Raw genomic sequence first — 14722 nt, 5'->3', positions numbered from 1 at the left:
CCCCCTTTGCTACTCACCTGACCAAATCAATATCCCAGAAGTTTAATTAACTTTATGCTATACTTTGATTAGAAAGTCTTCCTTTGATTTTTTTGAGTAGTGTATATATACTATAAAGCCAAGCAGGGTACATTGCAGCATTAATAGCTCTGGTTAAATAAAATCTACTTCCAAAGGGTTGTGTGGCAAAAAATAGAAATAGAAAATAAAAATAATTAATTTTCCTGAACATACCATCCCCAGTGTGAAGTTGGTGGTCCTAGCATTAAGCTGTGGGCATTATTGTCTTCCTCAAGTGCAATGCATGGTTAATTGAAAAATAAATGTAGCTAAATAAAGAGCATAACTGAAAACACGACCTAGTAGAAAGTACAGTACAGAGTCCTTGAGATTAAAGAAGAAATTCAAGACCTGATAACTGTTGTTCACAGTCATCCTTTAGTCTTACTGAGCCTTAGTTAGTTAAAAAAAAAGAATAGGCAAAAATGTTTAGACCAATCTGGAAGACATACTACCAAAAGACTTAAAGCTGTAACTGCATTAATAGGTGGTTCAAGAAATTATTGACCCTGGGGTTCTGAATGCAAATGCATGTCAACCTTTTAACATTATTGCGCAGACCTTGTAAAACCAAGCTTCACTTTTGAACTATATGCAAATATTTGTCTTTCTGTCACACAAAAGCCCAATAGGATATATGGAGTTTGTGGGTGTTGTTTCTAAATAAAAAAAATTAAAATAATGGGGCTGTTATGATCTTGGCACTGATGGCTGGCTTAATTGCTAATTCTATTCAGCTGTTTAACTCTGCCCGGTTGCTCATTACCGCTTATCTGATCCACCTGTTTTTAGCCTCTATTTAAGGTACTTGCATGCAGTTATCAGGGCCAGATTATTGCTCTTGTTCTCGCTCTAGCTGGCCAGTGGTGAGAGTGGTTTTACTATAGTGTTTCTGATTTCCTGATCCTGACCTGTTCTGCCTCTCAACCACTGAGCCTATCTGCTCCCTGTCTGAACTGATTGCCTGAATACTGGATCCTCTGTCCTGCTTCATGACAGCAGCATTAATTGTTCTGTTTTATATCATGACTTTGATGCCACTTCTCTATTCCTGGGTAACGCCTTAATTACAGTGAAAGGGAAATAAAACTAACCTGCTGAGATTCTCTGTTTGTTTGATATGACATAGATTAATATGTTATGTAGGTTTCCTCTGAATGTGATGAGGTATTCAGTCAAAGGTGAAAACAGATTTGTTTGTTCCACAGTAGCTCCTGAATAAAAAATAAATACTGGAAAATCTAACTTTATAAAAGATTATTTAAAAAGTACCAAAAGACAATTTATGTTTTATGTCAATGTAATTTTTGCTGCTGATAAACTATAACTTATATGTACAAGTTGAACAGTATATTCTACCTGACGTACTTTGTATATATTTTCTGTTAAAAACCAAACAGTTTGAGTGTGTGTTGGGGGAAATACAATATAACAATAACAAATGTGAGGTGAAGATTCTATGTCTCTGAAAACCTCCCAGACAAACATATTTTCTGCGTAATACTCTTAGTATAATCGTAGTAATACTAAATCAATAAAACGCGTTGGATAAAAGGTTTAGTGAAACAAAAGTTCTATACTTTATAAGGAGAGATTGTGGTTCTAAAATATTATGAGTTATAAGTTACAAATCAAGTTTTCACCTTGTTTTTCTCCTTTTGCTGCCTGGTAATGAAAGTTAAAATAAATAAATAATGATGAATCATAGGAACATGTTTTTTCTCCATCTTCGATATGCAAGATTAGTGTAAAATGTTAATAATCAGAATGCTCTAGATCCCTTAGATGCAAACAGTGGCTGATCAACATGTTTTTTTGTATGACTATTTTAGGTTCTCTTTATTTATTCGGAAGCTCTTGTGTTAAAAATGGGACTGTTTTAAGCCCACACATCCTGTCAAACTTAAGCCTGAACAAATATGTGGAAAGTTAGTATTGGTAAGTTTGTTTAATCAGCTCCAACTGTCTGTAACTATTCAATTAGCATCAAACACCTTTATATAAACATTTGTTATATCTTATTTTTTTGAGCTACATTAAGGCATTTAGATAGAAGGTAAAATCACCTTTGCTTAGATTTTTGCCTGCAGGTATATTCTTACTGATGCTATCAGAGCTGTCTTTAAATAATATATATCAGAAAGCCTCGCCGAGACTCCAGAAGGTGATGGTGCTGTAATGAGACACAAAATAGAAAATCTGTTTTAATGGGGTTCACTGCATCATAAAATCACTTGCATCAACTCAAAATAGATAATTGCTTTTCCTCTGAAAAGAAATCACCAGAAATATAGGGCAGTGGCACATCTGCTCATAGCCTCATCTTTTTTCTCTCCCTAAAGCAGCCACAATGAGTCAAAGAAATTTACGAGGCCAGAGGAAATTCCTCTGTCCCATCAAAGCTAAATACTTTGTCTAGAATAAAAAAGAAACCTCAGAAGACAGGAACATAGTAGGGAGGGAAACTAAAAATAAACAAAGTAGAGTGAAAACAGAACTAAAAGGCTCTGTTTTTAGTTCGTCAGAAAAACGGAGAGAGAGCTAAACAGGTTTGAGGCCTTTGTATTTATGTTTAATCGCCACTTACAGAGTACTGTTACTGAACAGTTCTTTCAGTGTCTCTCCAGAGATAGAAAATGAAATATATAATGTACCCAGATCGAATAACAGCACAAGAAGGCATACAGTCATAAAATGAAATGAATTGAGACATTTCATTGAAGTGCTACACTGAGTCTGAGTCTGACTCGAGAAGATGAATTGAGGGAAGTTGGTTGTATTCTCCATTTATCACTCTCATTCACAAGCTGCTCACTATTTTAACTTTGTTGAAGATGTTTGGATGGAGCCAAGTAGTGTATGCATTTATCCAGCTTACAACTGACAGGCTTTAAAAAAAGTAGACAGACTGAAACAGAAAATGAAAATCCTTATATTATTAATACTGTCAGACTAAGAACAATAGGACCTAATATTTGAGGCAGACAGACAGATTTCTCAAAAAGCTTATTAGAAACAGAACTTCAGTGAACTCTTCCTCTGCTGATTTTATTTACATTTATTCAGTGGAATAAACATCAGAAACTAAGAAATGTGAATACATTTTTGGAATATTCTATATAATCATCTATATAACCTAATCTAACTAAAATTCTTTTTAAATGACTCTTAGGTTTTGTTCAAAGTTGAACGAAAGTAACTGAGCGGTTATAATCAAGCCTGGAGATGAACATATGTTCATCTCAAATAGCATTTTAAAAATATGCAATCAAAGCTCTCAAAAAGTATTTTTAATCACAATAAAGCAAAACATGTTTTGGATCATAAATCACTTCATTTACTAAAACTTTTTATTTATTTTGCCGTATTTAAATGACCGTTCAGTGGTTTGGGGTAACAAATACATGATTTCTCTGAACCCATTAATCATGTAGCAAAAGAAAGCAATACCCATTATACATAAAGTTGACTATTAGCAAAACCCCAACACAGTCAAAAATATTTAAGTTTACAGATTTACTTAAATTTCAAACAGCACAAGTTATGTTCAGAGCAAGATAAAACCATCTCCAGCTAATATACAGGAGACGGTTCAAGATAAAGAGGGAGGGTATTTATTTAAAGGGTAATTTAAATCTAAAACCTCTGACAAAAAGAACCTTCTGTCTCTCCATATATGGTGTACGGCTGTGAAAATAAGTAACGAACTGAAACAAAATAGAAGCATGAAAAATAATATTTGAACAGTACACGGCCACTGACAGGCCATGACTACTCGTTCCATGTTCAACTCGTTAGTTATAGATGGTAGTGTCAGGTTGTGTGGAGGTTTTGAGGACCCAAATGCAGAGAGGAGCAGGCACGGATGAGTTTGGATGATTTCATAAAAGTCCAAGGGGAACAGAGGCAAAAATACAAAATACAAAACACCAAAAAAAAAACAATAAATGTCAGGAAAAATACTTGAGGGGAGCAAGAGACTGGAAAGCAACAAAACAACATCTACAACACAAGAAACCAGCATTGAATGAAGGCTCTGGTGCTCTTTTAAGCCCAGCACTATGATTAGAGAGATTATTTTCACCTGTGTAGGCTACCCAGGTTCTCCACAAAGATCCTCTATGGTAGAGATGCACAACTCACACTAACCCATACACAGGAACCCTGACAGGTAGATTGTTAAATGCGTAACCTGCAACACAGTTATTTATTTTTTTGGTCTAGGAAAGAAAAATTGTTAAGTGAGTGTGATTGATCAACAGTGATGAAAAATGGAGAGGGGGTGGGATTTTATAATTGTTTACTTCTTCCCACTCCTTTTTTGGGACTTGTAGTTAGACTGATTTGTTTTGTTGTATTTGTTTACTGAAACTTGTTTAACAGGATATATCTTCAAGAGTGTTTTCTAGAAATGTATGAAAATAAATTTCAATAAATTCATCCATTGATTAAATAATTCATAAGTTTGTTCTGTCAAAATACACAAGAAGAAAGTCAAGAAAGAAGTTGAAAACTATCTCTGCAATGATTTCAGGAAAAAAGCATTTTCGTTCCTTTAGAAATATTAACATGTATAGTGTACTATAAAATTAACAGCATGTGATTTGGTCAGCTAACACTAAGATTGAGCTTTTTTGATAACAAACACTCCTTTGATTGAGTCTTTGAGTGTGATTATGAGCCATAACAAATAACTAATGCATAATAATATTGTCTAACCAGACACAAAATTAACCTTTTTCATTTTAATTTTGAAAGATTTACTACATAAGTTCTAAGTGTTTCTAAGAAGTAGAAGACAAATGAAAATAGCAATCTAGAAAGAATTTGAAAGGATGCATGCCCATAGATCCCACACTATATGCTACAAATTTAGTGTTGTGCTTTTCAAAATAAACCGTGTTGTTGTTTTTTTTTCCCTTCATTGAAAAAAATATCCTGAAGCTTGAAACCTCCAGTGTGTATGTTTTGCTATTGTAATAAAATAGAATTTTATCCAAATACATGCTTATATATTGCATGTAAAAATTGATGATTGATCACATTTACCTTTATAAGATCTATTGAGAGGGTTAAATCCCTATATATAGAGAAAATCTAAAGATTTTCTTTACATTTCTATTCTTTTTTTTTTTTTTTAATATTTTTAGTCTACTAAGTGGTGCTGAAAGTTTAATCTGAAACGTTTCAGATTTATTCTTCAATTTATTATGCTAAAAATGATAATTTTTAGTCATTTTTAGTGGTGAGTAAATCTTGATAATTTACTCACCATTTAGTGTCAAACACATATTTTGAAATATAAAACCTTGTCTCTTCCTTCTGGCACTAATGATCTGACCTAAGAGTTTCATATGTGGCCCTCTGTTCTTGTTAAAACATAATTTTTATTATGAAGCATACATATATAGTTAAAATTAATAAAATGCTAAGCTGAAGGATTAAATGTGCTATAGTGAAGGAGTGGTTTTGCTTTTGCTTTAGCACCATGGACAGCTCCAATAGTTCCACTGCAGCAGGCTGCTGAGGCCTGTGGAGTCGTGGTCTGTGTACTGATAAGCCTGTCCTGGATCGCAGATGCCTTGACTCATACTGGCCCTTCATCTAGTGGGAAATGGGCCCAGTATTTTTTTTCTTTTTTTGGATCAATGACACATTAACAAGGGAAGTACATTTTGGCAATGTGGGCACAAAATCTATTCAGTTTTATCATCTCATATACAGTATCTAAACATTGAGAAAATACAGACCCAATCCCATTAAAGCCTCAATATCAAAATGGATAGGCCAGTTCAAGGCTGCTTATTGTTTATGACTTAAGGAATTTTAGAAATGTCTCAATTAATGTTGATTTAAGATTTAGATTTCATCTGGAAACAATAAATAATCTAGCATACATGATTGGATTATTTTCAAGGCAATAATCAGAAAGGAAAATGTTGAGTAGGCAAAATCTTTTCCAGACTTTTCTTTTTTTTTTCCTTTCAGAAATGTTAGAAAATTAATCTTGATGTGATTCTTTTGGGTATTTCATTACACTGTACTTTCTAAAAGCAACCCTGTTCTTAAACCGCTGCGTAGTTAGCTGTTTAATTTTAGTATAATAGAGGTCAACACCGCTTCTCACATCATATTTACTAATGAGGAAGAACGTATTTGATCCTTTGCTGATTTTCATAATTTTGAGCAAAACAATTTGCAATTCCCAAAGTTAAAAGTTTTATTATTTTTAAGGAAACTTGACACCTGACTGTGATGAAGGTTTTATAGAAATTCTTTTGTACTGTAGCTGTTAACCACCAACCCAAGAAGGGATTTGACCAACTCCTCCTTGCATAAATTATAATTTATGCAAGGAGGGTCCCTTTCCCTGTCCTGCTATTAAGTGAGAATATTATTAAATAACCAGATCACCTACTTTCTTAAGTGGAGTGAAATACAAACACATTTTATCAATCTTTCTCCAATATTACCACTGAATGATATAACTCTGATTGAGGACTGCGTTCAGTGTCAACATTGTTATTTTTAGGTAATGGAAGCATGGAAAAAAGCTGCTGACTATTGTCAGCAACAATGTATTTCGAAAAAAATGCATTTAAGTGCTGAACCAATTTGTGCTCTCAAGACTAAGCATTGATGATCATCTTTATTATGGTAGTTTAAGGTCCAGTAGTAAAAAAGTTTCAGTAGAAAAATACATCCAAATTCAGCCTAAACAAGGGAGTTTAAGTAGATGCTTGGTTAGTCTCTCTGATCTCTAAACACCTTTCAGTCTTTATTTAACTTCAAATGTGTGTTTGGACATCTTTTAACCTTTCACTTTTAAGCCAGAAGTTATTTTTAGACTTAAGTCAGTCTTATTTTTCTTTATCTACTCAATAGTCATTTTTCTAAGGGTTGAGCTCCAATCCAGCAAAATTAAAGACTTGTTCCCATCCAAAAGATTAAGTAAGTCTTCTGTTCAGGTTCTTAGTTTATTGCAGAAGACACAAAATGTTTCAAGAGAGAAGCCCAACCCAAAAACCCAACTTTTTGAGTGTTTTTTAACCTGGAATATTAAGATGCATTAAGACAACTTGTTTTTCATTCAGATGTTTTGACCATCTGAATAAAAAACAAGTTGGCTTTTTTTGTATTTCTTTTTACCCTGGCTGTTCAGTGCTGCAGTGGGGAGCATTGCTGCCTTGCAGCAAAAAGGTCCTGGGTTTCATTCCCGGCCTTTCTTTCTGCATGGAGCTGCATGTTCTTCCTGCGCATGCATGGGTTCTGTCAGTGCAGTCCATCTTCCTCCCACAGTCCAAAAACATGACTGTTAGGTTAATTGGCTTCTCTAAATTCTCATCAGGTGCGAGTGTGTGTGTGAATGGTTGTTTTTCCCGTTTGTCTCTGTGTTGCCCTGCGATGGATTGGCGACGTGTCCCGGGTGTACCTCTCGGCCTTAGACAGCTCAAGATAGGCACCAGCATCCCTCATGACCCTGCTTGGGATAAGTGTGGTGGAATATGGATGGAGGGATGTTTTGACCCTGTTATAAGTGAGCTTTATGATTTTATAAGAGTCAGTTAACATTTCAGCTTCTCCATTCAAAGGGATGACAGGCAGTGGTAAATGCATTCAGAAAAGCTTATTGACCATTCGATTACAAGATGAAAACGGTTCTTTTGAGGTATCAAGACAACAATGATGGACTAAAAAATGTCAGCTAATCTTTCTCTTGGTGACCCTCAGGATTGGATAAATGGAGCTCTTTTATTTTTAACATAAAATACAGCGTTCTATATTCAGTTCAGGTCTTGAATTCCCTAGAGGAGCTTCAGCTTTGCCCACTCTACTGTATTCCCTGCTTCAGAACGAGTCATTACTCAGGCTTTTAAATCATGTTTGTAGTGAGTCCTGCGTGGCTATGCATTTGAGGAAATCCCAATTGTTCACGTGAACCTTGCTGTGTGGGAGCTTGCTTTGAAACAGCAGTGCTAACAGTTGTGAATTGCTCCTTTCCCAATACACCTTGCATGTTCTCTTTGGATCAGTTTATCTGCCACAGCAGCTTCAGTGTTGACACTAAAACTTTTTAGAAAACCTGTATTTGTATGCTGTGGATATTTCCATTTACAGGCTCTCCTTACATCACATATAAAAACACAGGGTTTACTTTATAAAGTATAACAGCCCTGATCTAAAACAATGGTTAAAACACTGATCACCCTCCTGACTCTGCTGCTGGAGTATATAACCAACCTATTTAACTATTTAACATCTTCTCTAGTAAAAACCCTGCAGGAAAACTGTAGCGGCACTGGTGTCTTTTAAGCAGTTAAAGCTTCTCACATTTAAGTCAGCTGTTATTTTGATGCCCTGGCCTTTTTGTTCCTGTGAAATCGAACACGTGGCTTCCTGAGGCTTTTCAGCCAACATCCAAACACAGAGTAATTTTATGATTTAATGATCCCAGTAAAGAGGATTTGCAACATGCATGTCTGAAGATACTGCATAAAATCAACTGAATGAGTCAGAATGAATCCTGCAGTTTATTGAGAAAGACTTCAGAACATTAGGCAGTATAATGCTGAACCAGGGCTTCCATTACCTGATTAGAATAAGCTTTTTGACAGAATTGGATAAACATTTTTAGTATTTGGAGAATAGGGCCTAAAACTTTAGGATTGAAAGTCCTGCTGTACATCTTTACATATCTCCCCTCCTTTTTTTCCTTGGTTCTCTGTTGTGTGGGTTTCAGGAAAACCACTTTTAGTCTGATCATTTTCAGCCCACTGGCTCATTGTGATCACTGGGAGGAAGCTTCCATAGTTAGTCCTTTTTTTGTGTGTGTTTAAAATGCATACACAGTATGTGTGGATCTGTGAGGAACTCTGCTTTTATTTCTCCAAGAGTTAATAATATAGTGTGTAGTTCTGCACAGGCACTGATAAACAAATGTCCATCAGTATATAGTAGCTGATACAAAGCTATTTATCATTCATGCTATTGTGTTGCTCTTTTGTATATTTCCTTTAATATACTGTATGTATTTATATTTTAGAAAATGCAAATATTTTAATTGAAGTTCAAATAAGGGATTTTTGGACTCTGATTCATTATTCATGCTATCATCTAAGAGGATTTCACATCATAGCTGTGCATGAGTCAAAACAGGGTTGGTTTCATACAACAAGTTACTCCTTTACAGGATGTAACTTGAATGATTTGATCCTCTTTATTAAAGAAATTATTTTTACTTAAATGACAGGAATGCCTTTTTTTCTTGCTAAAGTATTAGTTTTGTCAGAAACTGATAACATGCAGGTATTGCTCTTTGATAAAACAAGAGCATTCCAGATTCTTCTTACGTTTTGTCAACTAACAATTAGAAAATACAATATTAGACCAACAACAACAAAAAAAAATGTACAATTCTGAATTAGAAAGAGCAGGATAAAATCTGTCACCTGTTTTTAACCACAAAGGGGTATTTGAATGTATATATAGTAAATACTTTTGCAAAGCACTGTTTCAGTCATGAATAAAAACATGCTTGTATGTCATCTGTCTATCCATAACACATCATGCCATTCTACCCAGAGACACAGCCTATGTAACCCACAAAGTAAAGTTCCTATACAGTAGCTACCCTACATGATGCAGCTGTAATGGTTTGCATGTAAAGCCACCCACTGATGCTTATTCTCAACACCAACATATGCTCATAAACAAGAGCCTCTGGAATTTCCTATTGGCTAATGTCCTGGCCGACATCATTTCTCTCCCCTGTTGCCGGCAGCCCACACGCTGGTCTTTCACACTCTGCCTGTGATCACTTTGATGATTAGGATGCTTGACCTTTGCAGACTTATGTGCCTTAAACAGTAATTCTCAGTCTTATAAACAATAGCTTTTACTCACAGGCTTCAAAAAGTACAAATCATTTAACTTAACAAATTGCGACGCCTCACTCTGGCTGCAGTGTTAATTAGACTCACAAAGTTGATATCAGCCGAAAATTGTCCTCTTAAAGAAGCTTAGTCACATGCAATGACTTTATGAATTTCTACTTTAGAATCTCACTCTAGTAGGATACAAAGGTTTTCCAATTAAATTATGGCTCCCTTTTGGCTTGTTAAATTTTGATTGTATTCTTTGTATTATTATTATTTTTTTTTTTTTTTACTCAGTTTGTTAGTAAACAGTGTTTTGTATGTCTACCTTAAGACAGACAAAATTGAAGTAAAATATTGCGCATGGAGCCAAGCAAATCAGCATTTCACTTGTGGAAGTGTGAAAAGGAAGAGTAAAAGTCAAAGATCAAGTGTTAAAATTGGCAAAAAAAAAAATACTGTCAGAGATAAGATATAAATAGAAATGGCAACAGCAAGCAAACTATGTCTATTCCCGCTTATCTTGTTTATTGTAACATATGTTAAGGATCAAAAAAGCCTCAGTAAATACTGTCAGGACAGAGACTTGGTGGATATTACTTTATTTTAACAAGAAAATATGTTTTTGTTGTCTTTTTATAGGCATAGGATGTAACTAGGTCACTTGTAGATGTTTGGATGAAACTCGCTTTGGGAAATTGCTTGTTTCCACTTTTCTTTTTTTTCCCCAAAATCTTGTGTGGCACTGATGGCTTTTATTTAGTGACTGTAAGACAGGCATACAGAAAATAGTCCTGTTTCAAAGGCTAAAAGCCACAAAATATTATTCATTATATTAAAATATTGAATAAATGCAGAACTAAATCATAGAAATTGCTTAAACTGTCTTCAAGCGCTTGTGTCTGGGATGCTTTCTTTCCTCACACAGTAGCATGGGTTAAAATCTGAAATAAACTTCCAGACCACAAATAAATAGAAATATATCTGCAAGCATTTTATATATACTATAGAGTAAGATCATTTTGTGCAAGAACTGATTTTATTTCAGAAAATATGAGTCTTTGTCTTTCGAACAAAGTGCATCAATTAATAAATAAATGGGGGGAAAGAGAACATGACCTTCCTGTCTTCAGGATTGATTATTTTATCCTGCCTAATTTATTTTCTATGGTGGGAAACAGCACATTGTTTTATTTTTTCTCACTAGTAGTTCTATATTTCAGAAATCACAAAAGGTCAGTGCAATGACTGCTAGTAAATGAATATGTCACATACTAGTTTTTAGCTTTCAGGTGTAACATAAAGCTTTTCAGCAATTTCCCGTTGCATATTAGGCCATTTGTTCCTTTTAGTGACTGACCACGATCATTTTGTTAGAATCTTTTAAAATATATAATTCATGAAATGGTGACTTATTGATCTTTGTTGATTTTTATAGTATTTCTAATTTGCTATCTCTTTATGCTGCTGCACAATATTTTAACCCCTTCAGCCTTTTCGTCTGAGCTCTTAGCTGTGTGTCCTGACTGTGGCCTGGCCCCTGAGGCACTGGGGCCACAGGCAGATGGCAGCACAGTGGCGGTCACAGAATGTAGCAAGGTTCTCCATTCAAGGACACATCTGTGGTGTCATTAGCAGAGAGACGAGGGTGAGGGTGTTAAGGTTCTGTAGGGATGTCAAAGCAAAGTCTGGTGTTATTTATAGCTTCAGACTGTGCCCACTGTATCCTACAGTACAGAGGACTACAGTTTATGCAGTCAAAGGTCATTCAAAAGTGCTAATAAGAAGCTAGCAACACTGATCATAAAGCAGCTTGCAGGATCAACTGGCAAGAAAATTAGTACAATAATTTAATGTGTAATATAGAAATGACAAAACAGACTAAAGATGCTCATATCTTATTTTTGTACAATAGTTTGCCAAATAGCACTAAAGCTGCATTCCTGTAAGAGTGTCCCTGAATAAGTATAGTTAGATAGACCAGACAAAATCTCCATCATCATGCAACTCATTCAACAGATGTTACTGCTGTGCTGAAATGATTAAACTCTCAAAAAGTCCCCATTTTTGTTTCAGAAAAGCAGCTAGACTGGCTGTGAGTAAACAAAAAAACCTTTAAAGTCCTCTGTTCAAATGTGAGGCTTTTGTAAAATAAAGAAGAGATAAATAATTTAAACTGGTCTTAATCTATTTAAAGTGAATTATATTCAACGCAGAAATAGCAAAAAGAAAACAGACAAAAAACATTTGTTAGGGGAGAAGCATAAAGAGAAACAAAAACAAACTGTTATCGGCTGAATATGTGAACAAACCTTTAATTTTTTGTAAAATAATTTCAAGAATTCATTTATGTTAACATTGATTATTTGATTAACTCTGAATAAAATCTAGCTCCCAACTTTTGTTTGTTTGCATTTTTCAATTAAAGCCATAGTTTGCTTAAAAAGGATTAAAATGATCCCATTGTAAAAATGTATCAGTCAGGAGAAAGTTACAGTCTAGAACATTACATATAACCCAAGGTATGGTACAGATTGTTTTTATTGCTGTGAAAATAGGCATAGCTCAGGGGAAAATGGACGCTTTCTTTTCATATATAATAATAAAGGAAGATAGAAACTGGTCAGGCACATTGCACCGAGTTACTATCCAACCAGTAGCTTCTATCATTAGAGTCATTATGAGAGTTTTGTTGACTAACCAAAACAAAAGTTTATGCAATGTTTTGACAGGATGTTAGTTTAAAATAAAACAAGACATTTTAAAGTTTCCTCTTGGACCAGTTGCTTTTAAAGCTGAAAATACAAATATTTTTGTAGCTTGTGGCACCTTACATTTATTTAACTGGGTGCTCTAAGTTTTTACAGCACCTCCAAAAGGCATATACAGTACGATATACGAGATGCATCGATCCACTTTTTTTTAAACTTCCCATCCAACTTGGATACTTTGGATATCTGTAGATCTGGATACTTTTTTGGATTTTTTGGATACCAGAGGTCTGTTTGCTTCAATGTTATCATCATGATATTACCTTCTCTCTACAAGCAAGCATGATGATGATATCTAAGAGTAAATGTAAGCATCAGATAAGCATGAATTTTATTGTTTTTACATCCAGAGTAGTGTTACCAGGGCCCCAAGTTGGGATGTTATGAGATGTGAGAAACCTCAGACTTAGTGAAAAATCCTATTAAAAAAGAATAATATATAAGAAATATTAGATGTTATTTATGAAAAGATAGCTCAGATACAGAGGTATTGTCGCATTTACTGTAGTGGTTTATGTTAGCATTTTGATATGTGTGCAACAGATTTGTGTTAATTTCTTTCCTCAAAAATAGTGCTAAGTAGTTTTTCCTTGTGGTGGGTGTTAGAACCACTTTTGATTGGTGTTTTACATAATGTGCTCATATGCAGTCTTGGGAATTAAAAATAACCATTTTTGTTTTTATTCTGTACCAATCATAAACTTCCGGAAAATTTACAAACAGTAACATTTATAACATTCTGTTAATGGTAAAAAAAAAAAAATATGTATTAAATATCCAAAATGTGTAATTTCAATGTTGGAATTTTTTTAGTTCATCTGGTTTTTACACTGTGTCCTCTTCAACTGGCACATTTAAATAAATAAATAAAAAATAAATTAAAGCATTTTAAATGTCTGATTTCAGGAGAATTTGAAGAAGAAAAAGCACACTGATCAAAAGGGGAGAAATGCAGTCTTACAGATTTTAACTGATCTAAGTTTTTCGTTAAACCAAAAAAAAAGGTGCAACAGTCCTTCCTCCCACTGTAATAAGAAACCCACATACTACCATCTTATTTATCTTTTATACATTTTATTTTTTTTTTCTGGGGGGGGTAAAACACAAGTGAAAGTTTTACGGTTCCATCATTAAACCCCAGGGTATCAGTGGCTACAATGTAGCTTGTCACTATTAGTGTGTGCATGAATGGGTGAATGACTGAATGTGGTGTAAAGAGCTTTAGATTAATACGTTTGTAAAAATAAAGAATTTCAAAATAGGACAGATAGATTTCATTTCCCTGTTTTATTATGTTAAAACCAATAAGTTAATTTATAATTTGTAAAAAATAAACGTGCTTCAACTAGTGCTGCCTGCCACTGTATTCAGCTCCTTTTACACTAAGATCCCATAAATAGTATACTGTGCAAATGATTGTTACATACCCTGCGCTCATGAACTAACCTGTGTATAATTTAATCCAACTATAAATGCGATCTGCTTTGTGGAGGCTGAGGGTTTTCATGAAGACTATGAATCACTTTCACTTATAAAAAAAAAAATCACATATGTTGCGTTAATGTCATAAATCTCTTTTGACATCTGAGATTTCCTTTTTTTTTCTGTTTCCTCCCAGTTCCTGTAATCTTTTCAGTTCCAGGAAACCGAATGAAGTGTAGTAAACTGGATATAAAACTTTCCTTCTTCCTATTGTTGTTTTTTTTTATTGTTACTTTGTATGTGTTATTTAACACCACCCAGAAAGCACACTTCTCACATCCATCTGTCAGGTGATCCAGCTTTACCTCATGTAACCTCAGAACTCAAACTGTGTCTCTAGTGTTATACCACCACTGGGTGTGTATTACTTTCCCTACCAAATCTGAAAAGGTAGAAAACAGATTGGACACAGATATTTATTCTCCATGGTCATTTTAATTATTAGTGGGTTTTTTTGCCTGCAGTGGTTGGTTTCACCAGAGAACAGCATCTGGATTAGTAATTTCTCCATTATTCACTTTTTCTCTTGTTTAG

At 34.5% G+C, this 14722-nt stretch overlaps 1 protein-coding gene across 4 annotated transcripts in view; it reads left to right on the top strand.

Annotated features, from left to right (window-relative positions):
• The window catches only part of LOC107087506 (phosphatase and actin regulator 3-like), a 50641-nt gene that overhangs the window by 12748 nt on the left and 23171 nt on the right, over positions 1-14722 (top strand). The gene's annotated exons all lie outside the window — the stretch shown is intronic.

Source organism: Cyprinodon variegatus, unplaced genomic scaffold (assembly GCF_000732505.1).
Source record: "Cyprinodon variegatus isolate N-32 unplaced genomic scaffold, C_variegatus-1.0 Scaffold185, whole genome shotgun sequence".
NCBI classification, from domain to species: Eukaryota; Metazoa; Chordata; class Actinopteri; order Cyprinodontiformes; family Cyprinodontidae; genus Cyprinodon; species Cyprinodon variegatus.
Note: the sequence above shows the minus strand (reverse complement) of the source record. Positions and strands in the feature narration are given on the sequence as shown.